General features: G+C 40.6%; 2 non-coding genes across 2 annotated transcripts; one reads left to right on the forward strand and one right to left on the reverse strand.

Annotated features, from left to right (window-relative positions):
* Nucleotides 1–7,008: 7,008 nt before the first annotated feature.
* On the reverse strand, nt 7,009–7,080 carry Trnae-cuc. Its single transcript has one exon. It is a non-coding gene; the product is annotated as a tRNA-Glu (tRNA).
* A 249-nt stretch (nt 7,081–7,329) lies between these two features.
* Trnae-cuc lies at nt 7,330–7,401 on the forward strand. Its single transcript has one exon. It is a non-coding gene; the product is annotated as a tRNA-Glu (tRNA).
* Nucleotides 7,402–17,909: the final 10,508 nt, after the last annotated feature.

Raw genomic sequence — 17,909 nt, forward strand, 5'->3', positions numbered from 1 at the left:
GGCCTCTGGTTTTTGTCTCTTCTGAAAAAAAAAAATACGAAGCCAATAAAGAGTGACAGGTGAAGTAAGAGGAGAGAATAATCATGTAGAGTGAGGGAAAAATTGACCCAGTTTTCTGTGATGTTTATCGTCTGGCAGTGTGAGGTCGTTGGTCTCTGGAACATAACCGACCAGTGATGTTATACCCTGAAGGTAGATTATATTACGTATGTAGGTCATGCAGATACATACATACATACATACATACATACATACATACATACTGTAGTGTACATACATACAGAACGAAAATTTATACCTTCGTTACGGAAAAAACCAATACAGTACATACATACCTGAATATACCACAACACATACTATAGTGTACTACTACTACTACTACTACTTTTTTTTTTTTTTTTACCGTGGCCTCCAGCCTCCCCCAATAGCCACACCTTCGCCACCATTTATTTTGCTTAATATTAAATATCCTAATACATAAGCTATCCTATCTGTGTTAAATTGGTTGAGCCACCAGATCTATACGGCATTATTGACTTCTATTAGCCTCATAGTCAATATCTGCAGCAATTGTCGGAGTAAGGGGCAGAAGCTCTCGTTCCCCTGAGGCAGAGCAAAGCCGACCGAAGGAGAGAGAAGGACAGTCGACATCTCATCTAGGCTGTAACATAACTTCTGGGCTGCTGCTTCTGTTCGGAGATCAACTCCGCGAGTCTGGCGTAGAAACATCTTGCACTTGGTCCCATCCCACCAGAGGTTGTGAACACTAGCGGAGTGAAGCTGCCTTGATCAACGTTCAGAATTCTCTCCCCATATGCCCTTATCTTGTCGTTCTCGTTCCTCCTGTGTGCATCATATAGAGGTCTGATGGATTCCTATAGGTGTTTTCAACGTACTTTGCAAAGCTTGGACACTTGATCTTGATGTTGTGCAGTGTAGCCTTGCGGTTAAGTATGTTGAATGCGTTGGAAGCGTCAACCATGGAGAACTGCCTCACGATCACGCTGCTCAAATATCGTTCTCATGGCGTGAATGGCAGCTTCCCCTCCAGCCTGGCGGTCAGCACAAACTTGCAGGTTCCCTGCCGCTACCCTGACATCATCCTTTACCACCTCCATTTTGCATTTTCCAATGATCCGCCTCAGCACTTCCCCTACCCCTATAGGCTTACACATTCTTGTTTCTTATTCTGGGGAATGAGGCGGCAGGCCGTCTGCCTTTACTACTACTACTACTCTGCGGGGAGTCTAATCTTCAGATGATCCCTCGCACACAGCAGCACCAGAAGCAGAGTCTGAACTATAAGGCGTCGTCAACTCGCTCACAACTATGCGAACGATCGATAATTAATATGAGCGGCACTGCCTCCCCCCTCCCCCCCCTCCCCAAACCAACCCATCTTCCTCTCCCACCCATCCCCCCACCCCACCCATCCTCCTCCTCGCCACCCAAGCCTTCACCACCTGAGGAAGTTGGTAATAAAGACTCCAGCAGCCCGTGACCGATTTCATTAAGTGTCAATTACTTCCGTCATCGTGGAGATTACAAAGCCGCTTCTATACTGCCGGAGACGGAGGAAGAGGAACGGGTGGAAGCTTTGCAATAGTTCTCTTCGTCGGGTGGTTCCTGGTACGAGAGAAGCAGGAGAAGTGAACAGGAGGGTGAGAGAGAGAGAGAGAGAGAGAGGAGGGGGAGGAGTGAGAATAGATAGGGAACTTTGAGGAAGGTGAATCATCTACTTCCTCGGATCATTCCTGGTGGAGCAGCGAGGTGTTGTGGGGGAATAGGAGAAGGGAGAGTGAGGGAAAGGAGAGGGAGGGAAGAGAGGAGAGTGAGGGAAAAGAAGGAGAGGGCGGGAAAAGGGAAGCGAGCGAATAAGGTATAGAGAAAAAATACCTGTAGGATAGGAAACAGGGAAGAAATAAACAAATAAAGAAAAATGACAAGAAGATAGTATTGATAAATGGACCGAAAGAAATGACTAGAGACATAGACAAATGGAGAGACAGACGTAGAGAGAGACAGTCACGACTCCGCTTCCTACTTTTAGACTGCGTTTAGGATATTTACTTACTAATATAATCAGCCAATGCTTCACTGTCTGAGGAAGTGACACATCGTAGTTTAAAGCAAGACGTGTCTCACTTTGTAATTTACTACCATAAGAAAATCTTAAGTCTGTTTAAAAATGTTATCTCCCAGTGCCTCAATATCTGTAAAGGACACAAGTACAGGAGGCAAGATATACTGTATATTGGCCCACTTAATTTCACCAGACATTAGACTATCTTCTTATATCTTAAAGGTCTCTTGTTTAGTGTAGAAAGTTAAGTAAGGAACTATGCTTTAAAGATCAGCTCTTAAATACGATAAAAGAACACCGACGACCTTAATTCAACCAGAACAAAAATAATACTTATCGTCGCGTCACATAACTTACCTCACACAAGAGAAGACGTTCCTCTGTAGATGTTATATCACCCAAGACAATAGTGTCTCCCCAAAAGGCACATCTTTAGCTTCAAGCAAAGATGTATCTGGGCTTATCACTTAACCCCACAAGACAGGCTGGGCTCATCCACAACAGGGCAGGACGTATCCCAGCACATAACTCTCCCACACAAGAAAACTCAACCCCATTCCCAGCCGACAACCCGCCTTATAAATCGCATTGTTTGCCACTCGAACTTGGATGTATATATTCATTAATGTCTCGACTCCTTCCTTCTCCCCACCCCCACCTTCCCACCCCTCACCCCCACCCCCTCACCCCCACCCCCTCACCCCCACCCTTGCATATATAATCAATAACGGTACTTCCAGCTTCGTTTATTGACAATCGTCGCAACGTCCAAACAATTTACAGTTTCACAGTCGACTGAAGCAAGTTATGAGTTTGCATCTAGGCGCACAAAACTCTTCCTCATTGATCCGGAAGATGTGCAGCGTTAACACTTTTAGAGCAGCATTTTGTACCGGATTGTTGAAGAATTGTCTCATTATACGACTTTTTCTCTATCACGCCGCCTAGTTAGAATTGGTGATCAGGATAGTTTTAGGTAGTTATGTAAATTTTAACAGAAGAATAATTTTGGAATGACGTGTTGGATATTGACAGAAGAGATTATGAGGGGAAACACCCGTTGCCTTGGTAACAGTGTAGGGGAGCGAGGGGGGGAGTGTGCCCTGGCTCGATATTGAAGCCTAATTCTATTATGTTTCCAAAGATTTTTTTCAGGGATAAGTTTAAAGACTTTTTTGTTCATAATTGAAGGAGGGGAAAAATATTGGATTTCATATGTCGACGAAATTTGGGCAACACGTAATATTTTTTCAATTTATTTTCAGGCAGAGTAATTTTATATTGTACAAGAAACGCAAAAAATATAGCAATTAACTGGAAAACGAATGAGATAAAAGGGGAAAAGATTGACGACCATTAGCACTAACGAGCAGGAATAATAGGGTTCCCACCGACCTACAGCAGAATCAAAAACATCATCATTAGTCGACAGGAGATCAAAGACCACCAACACAACACATCACATCACATCTCATCATGGCCGACCATCTATCTCAGCAAAACCTTCCCCCAAACCCAATTAGATACTGATAATGTGGAGAGCTGAGCCACCTCCACTCGTGGCTGTCAGCACTACTTGGTCTAATTGAATATGGGAGGTTCAAAGGCCAAGGGGTTCTGAGTGGGGGTTCGCGTCCATTTCAGAGCTCAAATTCAGCTGTTTCGATATTTACTGCTTCGGGTTTCAGTTTATAAAGATTCTTCCCCAATGAGATTCGCTTGCGTCGGGTTTCTCTGATTAGGACTAAACCATTTCTTTGTGACCACTGTTTCGAAATTTACTTGTTCAGGGTTCGTTACATTGGAAGTTTCCTGCATCGAGTTTCTCAAAAGTTGAGAATTCGCCGAAGTTTTTGAGGTTTTACTTGGACAAAATTGTTCCGAAATTTACTGTTTGATGGTTCATTATATAGGAATTCTCTTGTTTAAGACTTTCTCCGCTTAGAGGTGGAATTCGTCCCATGAAGGGATGAAGAACTTCTCCAAATATCTTTTCAGTCCAAGAAGCTTCTCACCTTAGTCTAACCTAACCTAACCTAACCTAACCCCCACAAGTAGAGCTAAAGTGTTTAATCATCAAATGAAATAAGCTTACAGGGAGCAAATCTTGATATAAATTATGAATCAGTATTATTAGTACTTGTACAGTACCTGAAGTGATTTAATCAACACATATCAAAATAAACTAAACACATCCTCACAATATACTTTTTTCTGATATTCTAATTAATTATTAAAGCGACTCAAAACATTGCAACAACAACAACAACAAGAGACAAAATACATAATCCATTTACACCTTCATTATGACAGCACTGTTGCCCACGAGGTGAATGCTTTCAATATTATTGGCGGGTGACAACCTGTATTTGTCTGTAGCACTTAGGTTAATTACACTACATGCTCCAGGTAGGCGTCGCCGTCATATGCCGTGTGTGTGTGTGTGTGTGTGTTGGACGACAGATGATGGACTCAAAAGCACCACAGTATATGGTTGCTGACGTGCACTGTATGTATGTATGTATGTATGTATGTATGTATGTATGTATGTATGTGTATTGGTATCATGTGAACGCAGTAGTAGTTTTTATTAAACTTGGAGCATATATGGAGCAACAAGATATTGGACGAATGGGATAATAATGAGTATTTTCACCTTTATGCCTTGATGAGTTAAGGTTCATTTTGTGTGGCCTTCGCGACCCTATACACCGCTGGGATGGATTTGTTTGTTTTTAATAATCGTTCCACAGCTCAGGTTAATTACACACCGTTTTTGTTACCTGTTTTTTCATTGGTTAGTAATTGCTACTATCAGACTAGGCCTAAACCTATACTTAGCCTAGGCTTAAGTATAGTTTATTTTTCATGATAGGTTATAACATAATTGACCCTTGGTTTATTTTCAGATTATCTTAACCTGTCCTGACTCAACTTAATCTAGCATGCTAACACGCTAATCCACATAATTCGTAACATACGGTCGGCGTCACTGTTTCGTTATAGCGTCAGGTGTCATCGAAAAGTTAATTAAACTCTGAAGGAAGAGTGTATCCACTTTCAAGTAATTTTATCTAGTAATTACATTTTCGTTATTAAATTCTCTCCTCTACCAAGGATTAAGTTTGTACTGGCTAATGACTTCAACGCTACAGTAGGCGATACAGTTATCATAGTTATTTATTGTAACCTGTGAAGGGTATGATGAACAGGCGGTCAACGTTCATCACAAGCCGTATATTTTTTTATGTAGCAACTTGAAAAGACGGATCAATCCTACCTAACTCACTTCATGGTCACCCAATCGTCGGTAAATGAACACAATGTATTAATAAATTAACAGTTCTGTATATAGATAATTAAAGTAAGGAATGTTATAATCCGTCTGTTTTAAAAGAGATGAAAACATTTAGTTGTCTCATCAGGTGCGGAAATGATGTAACCTCTGCTTCTATCAGTAATTTTGCCTCGTTGATTCTGTAAGTCAACTCTTGTACGCTGGAAACATTGACTAATCACACTGGTTTAGTTTTAACCGTGACGATGTCTCGTGGGATAGAGCTGAGGTCATCAGCAAATGGATTCTTAATCCTTATAATCTACTTGGTTATTACGCAGTCTCAGGTGGCAGGTGGTGATGCGTAGCCCAGATCAACAACCTGCTGTGTACACAAGTTTTCTTGGCTGTGTATTTTACTTCGAGGTAATAATTGCATAAGTCAAATGTTTATAATATTTTGTTGTCAGATGGCGTTTATATCGCTCTTATTCCAGGAATAAAACAAAACAAAGCTCTGCCTTGGCGGGTACGTGGCACCATGATGGTTATGAGTCACGGGATGTAATCACGGCCAGCCCACGCAGTGACCCGCGACTCACCTGTACCGCGGACGTGAGGATGCTCGCGCTCATTACTCTAACAGTCTCTTTTATTATTTGGCCTTATTTAAGTATATTGTTTGTCGGTCGCTAAAAGTAACTTAAGACATTATGAATGAAGCTGAAGCACCTTAAAAAATCTACAACAACTGAATGTAGTTCTACCAGTCCCATTAAGTTTGTCCTTATTCACTCGCCCTGTATGTCGTGTTATCCAAAGTGGAATTATACAATTGATTTTATTTATGCCGAAGGTCATTGTAGTAACCCCATATATATCTGACCTTCATTAACATACCCAAAGGTGTTACCTTCACTTCCTCCTAGAACAGTTAACACGCAGTTTGGTCCCAGATATAACCAGTTTAATGATTCAGTGAACTAAGCTGGGGTGCCAAATGGTTAAAACATATATTACTACAATACTGAATTTATTCTTAAGTAAATGTAAAATTTTCCAAAAAATTAACATTGTCTCATGAAGAAACAGATTCCACAAAAAATTATGAGTTTTGTTTGTGTATTAATACTGTACAGTTTATGCTGACTTGTTGAAGACTTCATTACAGCTCCAGGTGTTTAGAAGATGTGGCCATAGAGTGTTGAGCAAAATAGACCAAGTTATATGCACGGGGTATATTGATAAATAATCATTCAGGTGTTCATATTGGGACAAAAGTAAGATATCAATATAGCATTAACGGGAGAACAAATATGTAATTTTTATTAGTGTACCAATCACGTGTCCGGGTCACCTGGCGGAACACTCACACGCGCCTTCCTAAATTCTTGATGCTGTTGGTGAGAGAATAACTGAGTTAGTGCACGAGTTTAGACCTTAGCTGCTGAAGCTTTGTAATGTATACTATACACAGTACTGAACAGATGGGAGGACCCACGCTGTGTTTGGAACATGATCACCGTCTCATTATCTTCAAGAATTTTTTGTTCTCCCACGAGTGAAACTCATTATTGTGTTCGTCGCCACTGACCACTGTGAGGTTTAGGTGTACAGGTATACGTCGCTGAGGCAGTCTGCAAAATTCTTCCCGTGCCGGGAATCGAACCCGGGCCTCGCGGGTGAGAGCCGCGTATCCTAGCCACTAGACAACACGGGATGTAAAGAGTTAAAAGTAACAAACGTTGAAAATTAACAAAATACTATAGTATATAATTACCTCTTCAGAAGGTTAAACTTTGGGTTTTGTTTTGATCTTTTCCTTTTCCACCCAACACTGACGACCATGACGTCACTACTCTGATGTTGGGTTCATGACCTAAACTTGTCATCATGTATTAGGATCAAATAGACATGTTTTTAAAGATAGCTTGACTACTTATACTATATAATTTTCTAACATAGTATATCCCGTGTTGTCTAGTGGCTAGGATACGCGGCTCTCACCCGCGAGGCCCGGGTTCGATTCCCGGCACGGGAAGACTTTTACCTCCCAGTCCTTCCTCCTACAGCACCAATAAATCCTACACATCTCCCTCATGTATTGTCGATCCTTCGGTGATGACGTGTCGTGCTTTACAGTGTCATGAGGCACGTGATTCCCTGTTTATGGTGTCATATCCTGTTGTGGTGCATTCCTCCCTATCCCAACACAGACAGACAGGAAGGGAAGAGGGGGAAGGAAGAGAAGAGGGAGAGGAAGAGGGATCGTGGAAGGGAAGATGGGCAGAGAAAAACGAAAAGGGAGGAAGGTATTGGAACGAGGAAGACACGGGGAAAGGAGGGGATAAAAAGAATGAAGGAGAGAAGAGAAAGAGAGAGTGAGTGAGGGAGGGAAGGAGGAGGGAGAGGCGCTAAAAGTAGAAACTAGGAAGGTTGGGTAGAGTAGGGAGAGTCTTAAGAACACCCACGGTACAATATATACTTATCTTATCGTGAAAAATTACCACACACACAGCTGATGAGACTGAGGGCTTCACAGTGGAGGTATATTTAACCTTGTTTATCTAATCTCCAGAGCAGTGATTAGGTTTAAGACTTTGATTACACGTTATGTGATTGGGAATAATTACAGTTTGTTTTTGGTCATGTCAGTCTTGTTTATTTTTTGTAATTACACTGACCATTTTGCAATTACTTTACTGATGATTTAATTTTACTCTTTTTTTTGTAGTGTAGTTGAATGAATTTATCGTCTATTCTGGCTGATGTGGGTAGTAATGTGTTTTTATAAGTAAGTAATAACAACAGTACGGTACCATCAATTTCCATTGGTCATCAACTCATTAACTTAACTACCATTAACCAATTGGTAACTTATCAACCATCATCACCGACCATCACTAACTTATCAGACATCATTATCATCACACACCAGTAATTACCAGACATCATCAATAACTATCAATGAACCATTATAATTATTCCCTCAAGCTTCACTGTTGCTCGTTAATTGCTTTGTTATTATCATCTGAGGCTTCGATGTACTAAATAAATTAATACACGATAGAAGAATCCCGTTTTCTATAGTCTAGGTTTTCCCTAAGTGGGGGATATTAATTTCTATGGTTCTAGTATATCACAGGAAGTAGGAGACCGTAATTTTCATGGTTTCGGTTTATATAAGGGGTAGGAGATAATGTTTTCATGGTCCCAGTATAGGATAGGAGACCGCTCGCCATCTCCTACTGTTTCCTCACCTCCTGTGTACTGTAGCTGATACGAGACCTGCAATTTCCGAGGCTCCAGTTTACTACAAGAGGTTATGAGACCCTAATTTTCTTTTAAAGCTGGGAAAAAGAGGCGCCTCTAGGTGTGTGTGTGTGTTTGTTCTATGTGCAAAACCTCCCTCCCATCCTTCTCCTACACCTAGAGTTGCGGTAATTGTAATTATAATCGATTTTAATTAATTAAATATTAAAATAATTGCAGGGTAATTGTAATTGACTACAAAAATGTAAGTATAATTGAAATTGTAATAAAATATGTTCAGAGTGACGATAACATTGCTATAATATTGCAATGAAAACTCAGGCCCTCGACAGGAGTATATTGACACTTTAATAATCTTCGTCTGCCTCCACCGTGTATCTCTGGCGCCAGTGGCGGGTCTAGGGAGGGTGTGGCCCACCCTCTTTAGCACTGAACAACTAATTTATCGCCGAGTTCTCTGGAACAAACAATCGTGATTGCAATCGATTACTTTCCTTGGCCAACTGTATACCAATTGTAATTGAACAAATGCAAAGTAATTGTAATCAATTTCATTGTCATTGTCCCATGCCTGCCTGTCACCCTCCTTCTTCTGCCACCAGCATCACTTCCCTGCCACCAGCGCCTCCCTCCGTGCCACCCTCCTGCCACCAGCTCCTCCCTCCGTGCCACCCTCCTGCCACCAGCGCCTCCCTCCGTGCCACCCTCCTGCCACCAGCGCCTCCTCGTGCCACCCTCCTGCCACCAGCGCCTCCCTCCGTGCCACCTTCCTGCCACCACCTCCCTAACCACTCCCTCATAATCACTCCATCTCTTCCCTCAAGGCCTCATATTAGTCATCTCCGCCCTCCCCTCCCTTTCTGACATCATCTCCCTCTCTCTCTCGTCATCTCCCTCAAGCAGTATTCCCCCTCTCTGCCGACTGTTCCTATAAACTCCCCTCTCCTCCCCTTTTCCACTCGGTCGTCTCCCCTCTCACCTGTCCCTCTCTCTCTTTCCCTCCACTACTTTTCTTACCTCTTCCCCATCGTCTCCCGTGTTTCTTCTTTCCCACATTCCCCCTCCTCTCCAGCTTCTTCCTTCCTTCCTTTCTTCCTCTCCCTCTTTTCCCTCTTCCCCTTTCCTTCATCACCTTCCTTTTTCCTCTTCCCCCTAGTTCACCTCCTTCCCCCTCCTACGTTCTCTACCTTCTCCTTCATCCTCCTCTTCACCACTTCCTCCTAATCTCCCCTTGTTGCTCCTCCTCCTTCTCTTCCTCCCTCTCTTCCTCCTCTTTCTCTTCCCCTCTTCCTCCTCCTCTTCCCCCCCTCCCCTCTTCCCCTCTTCTCCCCTGACCGCCCTCTTACTCCCACGTGGCTCCCCCTACAACTATCTCTGCTGTAGCCAAATCATTAATTAATTTACAGCCGGTCCTTGTTAGATTAGCCATTTGTGTTCGTCTTTCCGTAATAATGGGATGAATGGGGTGTGTACATAGTGAGTTACTTTGATGTACCCAGGATTGTTGTGTGTGTGTGTGTGTGTGTGTGTGTGTGTGTGTGTGTGTGTGTGTGTGTGTGTGTGTGTGTGTGTGTGTAAAAGTGATAACTGTTTTTTGTAGTTGTTACAGGAACGTTATATAGAGTCCAGCAAACACAGGTGGTCAGGTCATTTATGGTTAGGTTAGGTTAGTTTCAGGTCAAGTTAGTTCCAGTGGTGTATTTTTTATAAAAATGATAAGTCATAAACTTGCTCTTCATATCCAGTACACGTCAAACAGAGAGCTGGACCTGAGTCAATGATCACACCTAACTCTTACCATAACTCTCTACTGCATCATGAGTGACGACATACTTAATGCATAATGAAAGTCTGTCAGTTTTATCTTATCGGGGAGGAGATTATTATTTTTTATTTGCCTCGGGGAGAGTTTGCTGGTGGGTTTCAGCGCGTAAATTAACATTGACTGTACCTGAATATTAGACGCGTGTAAATTGTAAAGCTTTACCTACAATGAGACTGTGATACCGCCAGTGGTTATTAATGATATATAGTAATGATAATTATATAGGAATATTATTACGGCTATTCAGGTAATAATAATAATAATAATAGTTATAATAATGTTGATAATAATAATAATAATAATAATAATAATAATAATAATGTTAATGAGTAATACAAATAATACGTTATAACAATTAGTATAGATAATTATTAATATGTATAACAACTTTTGCCACTACTACTACTATTTTTTTTAATGGCCTCCAGCCTCCCCCAATAGCCATTCCTTCGCCACCATTTTATTACCTTAATATTAAATATTCTAATACACAATAGAAGTAGTAGTGCAGCGTTAGGTAAATATATGTATAAAAAGAATGGTATAATGGTATAATGGCCATCAATTTTCCTATTAAGGTTACAGAATTAATAGTACTATTCTAATGAAATGCTGCTGTGTGTTGACCATTACTACTAACAGACGCTGTGTGATAGTCATGAGTTATGATACTGTACACAAGTCATTCACTCGATTTAAAACCAGTCTAACGAGTCTTGACCATCTGCTGGTAGTAACTTTATATTTTTCGTTCTTTATATTCTCTCTTTATCCCAACCCCTCTCCCTTCTCTTCTCCTTTTCTCTCTCTCCCCTCTCTTTCTCTCTCCCTTCTCTTTCTCTCCCCACCCCCTCCACTCTTCTCCACCCCAGTCCAGGCCCTAACGAAGCTGACACGACTGCCGGCGTCCACTATCCTGTGTGGGACAGCGTCCATCCCAGCTCCTGCCTCGCCCACACCGCCTGAGGGTGACCACAGCGATACTCAGTGACTCAGTTGCTGGTCAGCGTCCGGCCTAGGGAGGGATTGAGTGAGTGAGTGAAGGGAGTGGAGGGAGGGAGAGAGGGGAGTGGAGGGAGGGAGAAGGGGGAGTGGAGGGAGGGATAGGGGAGTGGAGGGAGGGAGGGAGGGCTGTTGGGTGAACCTTGATTGGCTGCGCGGACCTCACTTCCTGTAGCCAGAATTTGGAATTGACGTTTCAATTTGAGCGTGATTGAGTGATTGAGATCTCTCATTGGCAAGGGGGGGTGGATGGTTGTGTGTGTGTGTGTGTGTCTGTGTGTGTTTTTGGTGCTTGTGTGTAAGGGTTGATCGTTGATTGTTCGGAAGTTGGGGTGGATCAGGGTGTGTGTGTGTGTGTGTGTGTGTGTGTGTGTGTGTGTGTGTGTGTGTGTGTGTGTGTGTGTGTGTCATTTACTTTTCTGTGCGCTCTCATTTTCTATCATTATCTCTCGCTCTCACACCTAGGCTGAAGGGGTGTGGTGGAAGATGGGGTGTGGAGGAGAGGGGGGGGATGTGGTGGAGGATGGAGGAGGTGGTGTGGTGGTGTGGTAGAGGAGGGGTGTGTGAGGGGGGTGTGTGGTGAGGGAGATTTCCTTAGGGCTAATCATTAATTAGAGGTACCGTCAGTGTTGGATTGTGTTGCGGTCTTTTCTGCCCGTCTGTTCTGGGAGATAATTGGATATCATAGTAACCTGGAAACTGTGCAACACTGCAAACTGGAATTATTAAAGAGTTGTGGAAATGTATCCAATTGTTTGGTATTATTTTTTTCAATGATTTTTTTTCGGGGGGTAAGATTATTAATTATTTGGTTTGTTGAATATTGTTTTTTATGGACATTCATTTATTTAAAAACACCAACCAATAGAGTTTTGAATTACATTACAGAATAAGAGTAATATTGTTTGAATTAACCTCGACTTAAAAAAAAGGTATTATACGTGTAAGTGAATAAGGATATTTAATCTCTGCAACGATCGTATATTTAAACTGACTTTATTAAAACTAAATTGAGAAAATATTGTGAACAAGTATCTCGTATTGTCAGCATTAAATTCATACAGTATATATTTTTTTATCTTAATACACGATTCTCTTTTTTGTATTTTCTCTTTATTAACTTCCATCGTTTCTCCTTGTTTAATCTCTTCTTTCTCTCAGTCCCACTCTATCCTCTTTTTTATATTGTCATTTTTCCTTTCTCTCTTTCCTTTACTGATTCCCTTTCCTTCTGTTTCTCTTACTTTCTATCTCGCCTTTTCTGCTTTCATCTTTCTTTTCCCCAAGGACCAGATTCCTCTCACCAGATCATTCTCTCTTCTTTTCTCTTCTTTCCCTTCTTTCTTCTCTCACTTCTTCTCTCACTTCCCTTATCTTCACCCTTCTTACTATTACCACGTTTCTTCAGCCCTCTCTTCTTTTTCCCTCTCATATTTATCTCATTCTCCTTCTCCCTCTTCTCTCTCTTTCCTCTCTCCCCATTCTATGCTATTCTTCCCCTTCATCTTTCTTCTCTTCTCTCATACCACTTACTCCTCCCCACTTCTCTTCCTCTCCTCTCTTCCTTCCTCTCCCTTCCATCTACCTCCTTACCCCTCCCCCATCTTGCTAATCCCCATCCACCTCATCCAACACCCCTCCCATCTTCCTTTTCATCCCCGTCATTCTTTTCTTACTTCTCCTTCTCTTCCCCTCCTCCTCCTTCCCTCCCCTCCTCCTTCCTTCCTTCCTCCTCCTTCTCCCTCCCTCCTCCTTCCTTCTCCCTCTCCCCCTCCTCCTTCCTTCCCCTCTCCTCCTTCTCCTTCCCTCCCCTCCTCCTTCTTCCCCTCCTCTCTTCCTCCTTGTACCCTTCTCCTTCTCCTCTCCTCCTCCTCCTTCCCACCCCTCCTCCTCCTCCCCACCATGGAGTTGAAGGGTGGGCCGTGCATTGAAATGCTAAAATTAAGTTGCCAAATCCCTGAATATTCCAATTGGACGACTTTCGCCTCTTCACCCGAGCGCTTCTGTACCTAAAGTAGACGGAGGCAAGAATGAATATATTTTTTTACATCTATTTATTATTCATACTCGGGTGGCGGCGGGTGATAGATGAATGAATAAAGAAAAGTCCTTCTGTTGTAAATTCATAATCATTTCTATAATTATTTTGTGTGTGTTATTTGTTTTCTTTTGTTATATATTTGTTTCTCTAGATAGATAGATAGATAGATAGATAGATAGATAGATAGATAGATAGATAGATAGAAAGAACCAAATATTATAATTCGTCAATAATGATGAAATAGAAAGCAATATAATCTCCGTTTTCGTTATTATATTTTCAAAACTGGTAAAGTGAGGGAACTTTTATAAGAGTTTTGTGATATTGAATGTTTGTGAAAGTTAAAGCGCCGGAGAGAGAGAGAGAGAGAGAGAGAGAGAGAGAGAGAGAGAGAGAGAGAGAGAGAGAGAGAGAGAGAATTTAACCCATTGTAATATTCGGATTAATTGAGATTTAGGAACTTTAATTACTATGATCACGAAGTACCAATCACTTAGAATTAACACCGTAAGTTGGATGTCTTATCTAATATACACGTTAAAAGACTAGACGTTAATCACCTGTGTATGGAATCCTCTCTATGCTGAATAAAATCGTCTGGCATTAATAAAATAAAATATTAAAAGTGGCGTCCTCTTAGTGAAAGGTTTAAGGCTCAGTAATGAACTTTATTAAAATATCAACTAACTTTATTTTACCTTTTTTTAACCATACACTACAATCTGAATAACACATCCCATTACCGCCTGATCATTAAACATGTTTCCGTCAGTCAGAAAAGGTAACCATTGAATTTAACGTGAAGTTTCGTGGAGGTGTAAATATAAAACATTATTCTTCACCACCGTGCCTTAAGGCCCCTTAGAATGAGTTGATTTGTCCTTTTATGGCAGTTCGATGTGGGGGTTACCATATACTGTACACCAGGGGTTCAAAGTTGGTGCGTGGGTGCGAATGTCTTCTTTGCGAACACAACACAACACAAACAAAGCACCACACAACACAACACAACACAACATAAACAAAGCACCACACAACACAACACAACACAACACAACACAACACAACACAAACAAAGCACCACACAACACAACACAACACAACACAACACAGATTCCAACAACCACAATAACATCATCATCGCCCCAACTTTTGAGCCCACGCTAGAGCAGCCTCATCAATTGGCGCCATTTGTACCCTCATAGATCGAGCAGCTATCGCGTGGCTGTGTTTAAACATGCCGTATAGGCGCTGTTTACGGCGCACCAGCACACGCTATGACTGACCTCAATGCCAAGTCAATTGTCATATGTCAGGCGGGATTGATAGTTTCCTTGTTTATTGGCAAGTGAGTGTCGGTCACCAATTGTGTTGATGAGTTGACGAACACGGCGTCACTCACCAGGATGTTGTCTTTATAGGGAGGAGGGGGAAGAGAGAGAGAGAAGGGGGAGAGAGAGAGAGAGAGGGTGGAGAGAGAGAGAGAGAGGGTGGAGAGAGAGAGAGAGAGGGAAGAGAGAGAGAGAGAGAGAGAGAGAGGGAGAGAGAGAGAGAGAGAGAGAGAGAGAGAGAGAGAGAGAGAGAGAGAGAGAGAGAGAGGATACGTTGCATTATCATGGATAAATATTTTCCCCCGCCTTGTATATCATGCTTATAATAACGAATCATCATAACTCTCTCCACTATTGTCATTTTGAATTATTTTTTGTGTCATTGATTTGGTCATCAGGGTGTAAGAGCTGAGGCAATGAGGGCGGGTTGGTTATTATGAGTAATTATGGAGGAAAGAAGTAAATATTTGAATAAGTAAATGACAAAAGTGAAAAAATAGAAATTAATAATAATAATAATGTTCAATGGAAATCTTAAAACTCGTCGACCTTCTCCTCCTCACAGTCTAGACTCGACACACTTCCTATATGCCAGATCTAAACTTTCCTTCGTAACAATGAAACAAACAATACTGGATATAGAGGTTGACGTTAGTGTATATTACTGCACTCCAACAGCAATACGGTCTTTAAGTATGTAATAATACTAGTAATTACAGCAGTGCATCAAGAGTTAGAGGCAGTGAGAATTGTGGGATACACCGGACCATTAACAACACAGTCAACCCAAGGATGTAATTTACTATGATCATAAACATGATTGGTGCGTCTAACGTGGGAGGATCCTCATTTGTATTAATTAGTATAACTACTGTAGTGTTAGTATTAAACTGTTACGGTATAAACTTTGTCGTCGTCGTTGTTACTGGGCGGGACTGTAATGGTCATAAATCACCAGTGGTATCTCTCGTATTTGTTATTGTTGATGACGAGTGCAATCAGTAATTTGGTATACGCACATAGAGACCTTAGTTGTTGAAGCGTAGTAATATTTTATAAAAAAAGTGTTCTTACTTTTCAAAACTTGTCTGGTGTATTAACTATGACTTCAGGAACGGTGCTTAAAACATCATCATACACATAATAACACAACTCTGAGGTCACCAATTTAATCTTAATTTTCTTGCAAAAAATAAACTTCGTGAATGATGCTCAATAACCCTGGCAGTTGAGTAAATTAATAAATAAATAAATAAATAAATAAGTATGTATGTATATATATATATATATATATATATATATATATATATATATATATATATATATATATATATATATATATATATATATATATATATATATATATATATATATCTCTCTAGCTAACCCACAACCGTTCGTCCATAAGGAGACGCACACGATAAAAGACAGACCAGTCCGATTTATATTGAATTTTATTATTTTCTTCACTGAGGTTACTTCCCAGGTGATCCACACTACCCCTTTAGGAACCAACAACATCTTTTGAGACTTCCTTTCCAGGTTTAAGGTGGTTAAAAAGCCAAAGGTCTTCAATGGGCCAAGATAGAGAAATGGGCTTAATACTCCTTCGCCTTGGTGTCAGGGATGAGGGGGTGTCAGGGATGGGGGGTGTCAGGGATGAGGGGGTGTCAGGGATGAGGGGTGGGGTGTCAGACATCAACCCTAAGGACCATTGTGAGACACTTTAACCCATTAAGTCATACAAGAATCATCGAGGCTTTAGGAAATTTTCGACCAAAATAAAATATCACGATTTACCTGAATGCTTGTTTACAGAGCTTCATACTTTATTGAAGCTTAATGATGCCTTTATTATGATTATTATTTTTAAAGACCATCTAAAGATTAGACACCCCTGATTATTTTACATGGTGGTAATACACATTAACACTACCTAGAGTCCTAGAGGGTTTGGGTTATGTTAGAGTATCGTAGGTGAGGTTAGGTTAGTATTAAGGTGTTTAATCCTGACGTGATATCAGCTTCGGTGTCTAATATTCAGGTGATCCGTATTTTCAAGTATTGTACAGGTGAATATAAGTTTAAATGCTCTTATAATTTCTGAAGGTGTTCATTTAATGTGGTAAACTCTGCAGAAAGCATAACCACCTGATAGAACAGGTCTTGACCCTGACCTTTGACCTTTTGAGATTTAATGTTAAGCTGAAGGACCCGGACATTATTTACCAGACAAAATCTTGGTAGTTCGCATTCTTATTCAACTTTCCTTCCTTCCTTCCTTCCAGAGAGAGAGAGAGAGAGAGAGAGAGAGAGTGGTTTTAAATAATAACTCTGAACGCATCCATTACAGGTTCTCTGTGGTTTGATTAGTGTATCAGCTTTAATGCCATAAATGTGTGTTGTTGATTTTTGTCAGGGGCTTGATAGTAGCTGCCTCATTTACACACAATTGCAGGGTCTCAATTGTTTCTCTTACTTGGACAACACAACATATGTAATGTATATAATTTCTCACTCTTGATTTATTTTCTCAATTTTGTATTTATTTATGGTTATTTTTATTATTCTTATTATTTTATTTGTATTAATTTGCTATTAATTTTATTAATTGTTGTAATAATAATGATAATAGCTATTATTAATATTATTATTTTAATTATTATTTATTATTATATTTTCGCCCCCCAGGCCCTGATGTGAGTCATTACCTGTGCCCGGGTGGGCTAATGCCCGTAAAAACCAAAAAAAAAAATCAAATCAAATCAAGACCCGGATTGTTTTGTTACATATTTAACTTTATACTCTATGCTAATTATTATCCCTCATGCAACTCGACTAAGAAACTTGACTCATCATCTCCAAAATACTTATTCAAACTAAATTCAGTATAATGTGTTATTTGTCTTATCTGTGTTTTTTCTCTTGGGTATTTTTGTTTATATAATCTTTTCGGCAAATATTTCACGTTCTTTGTTTTTCTCAACCGCTTCATCTAGTTACAGTAAAATGATGAATGATAATGGATTCAGATGTAAAGAATATCGAAATTATTAGAGGATGGTAAAGACTTAATT

This window comes from Homarus americanus, unplaced genomic scaffold, assembly GCF_018991925.1.
Source record: "Homarus americanus isolate GMGI-L3 unplaced genomic scaffold, GMGI_Hamer_2.0 scaffold16430, whole genome shotgun sequence".
NCBI lineage: Eukaryota > Metazoa > Arthropoda > Malacostraca > Decapoda > Nephropidae > Homarus > Homarus americanus.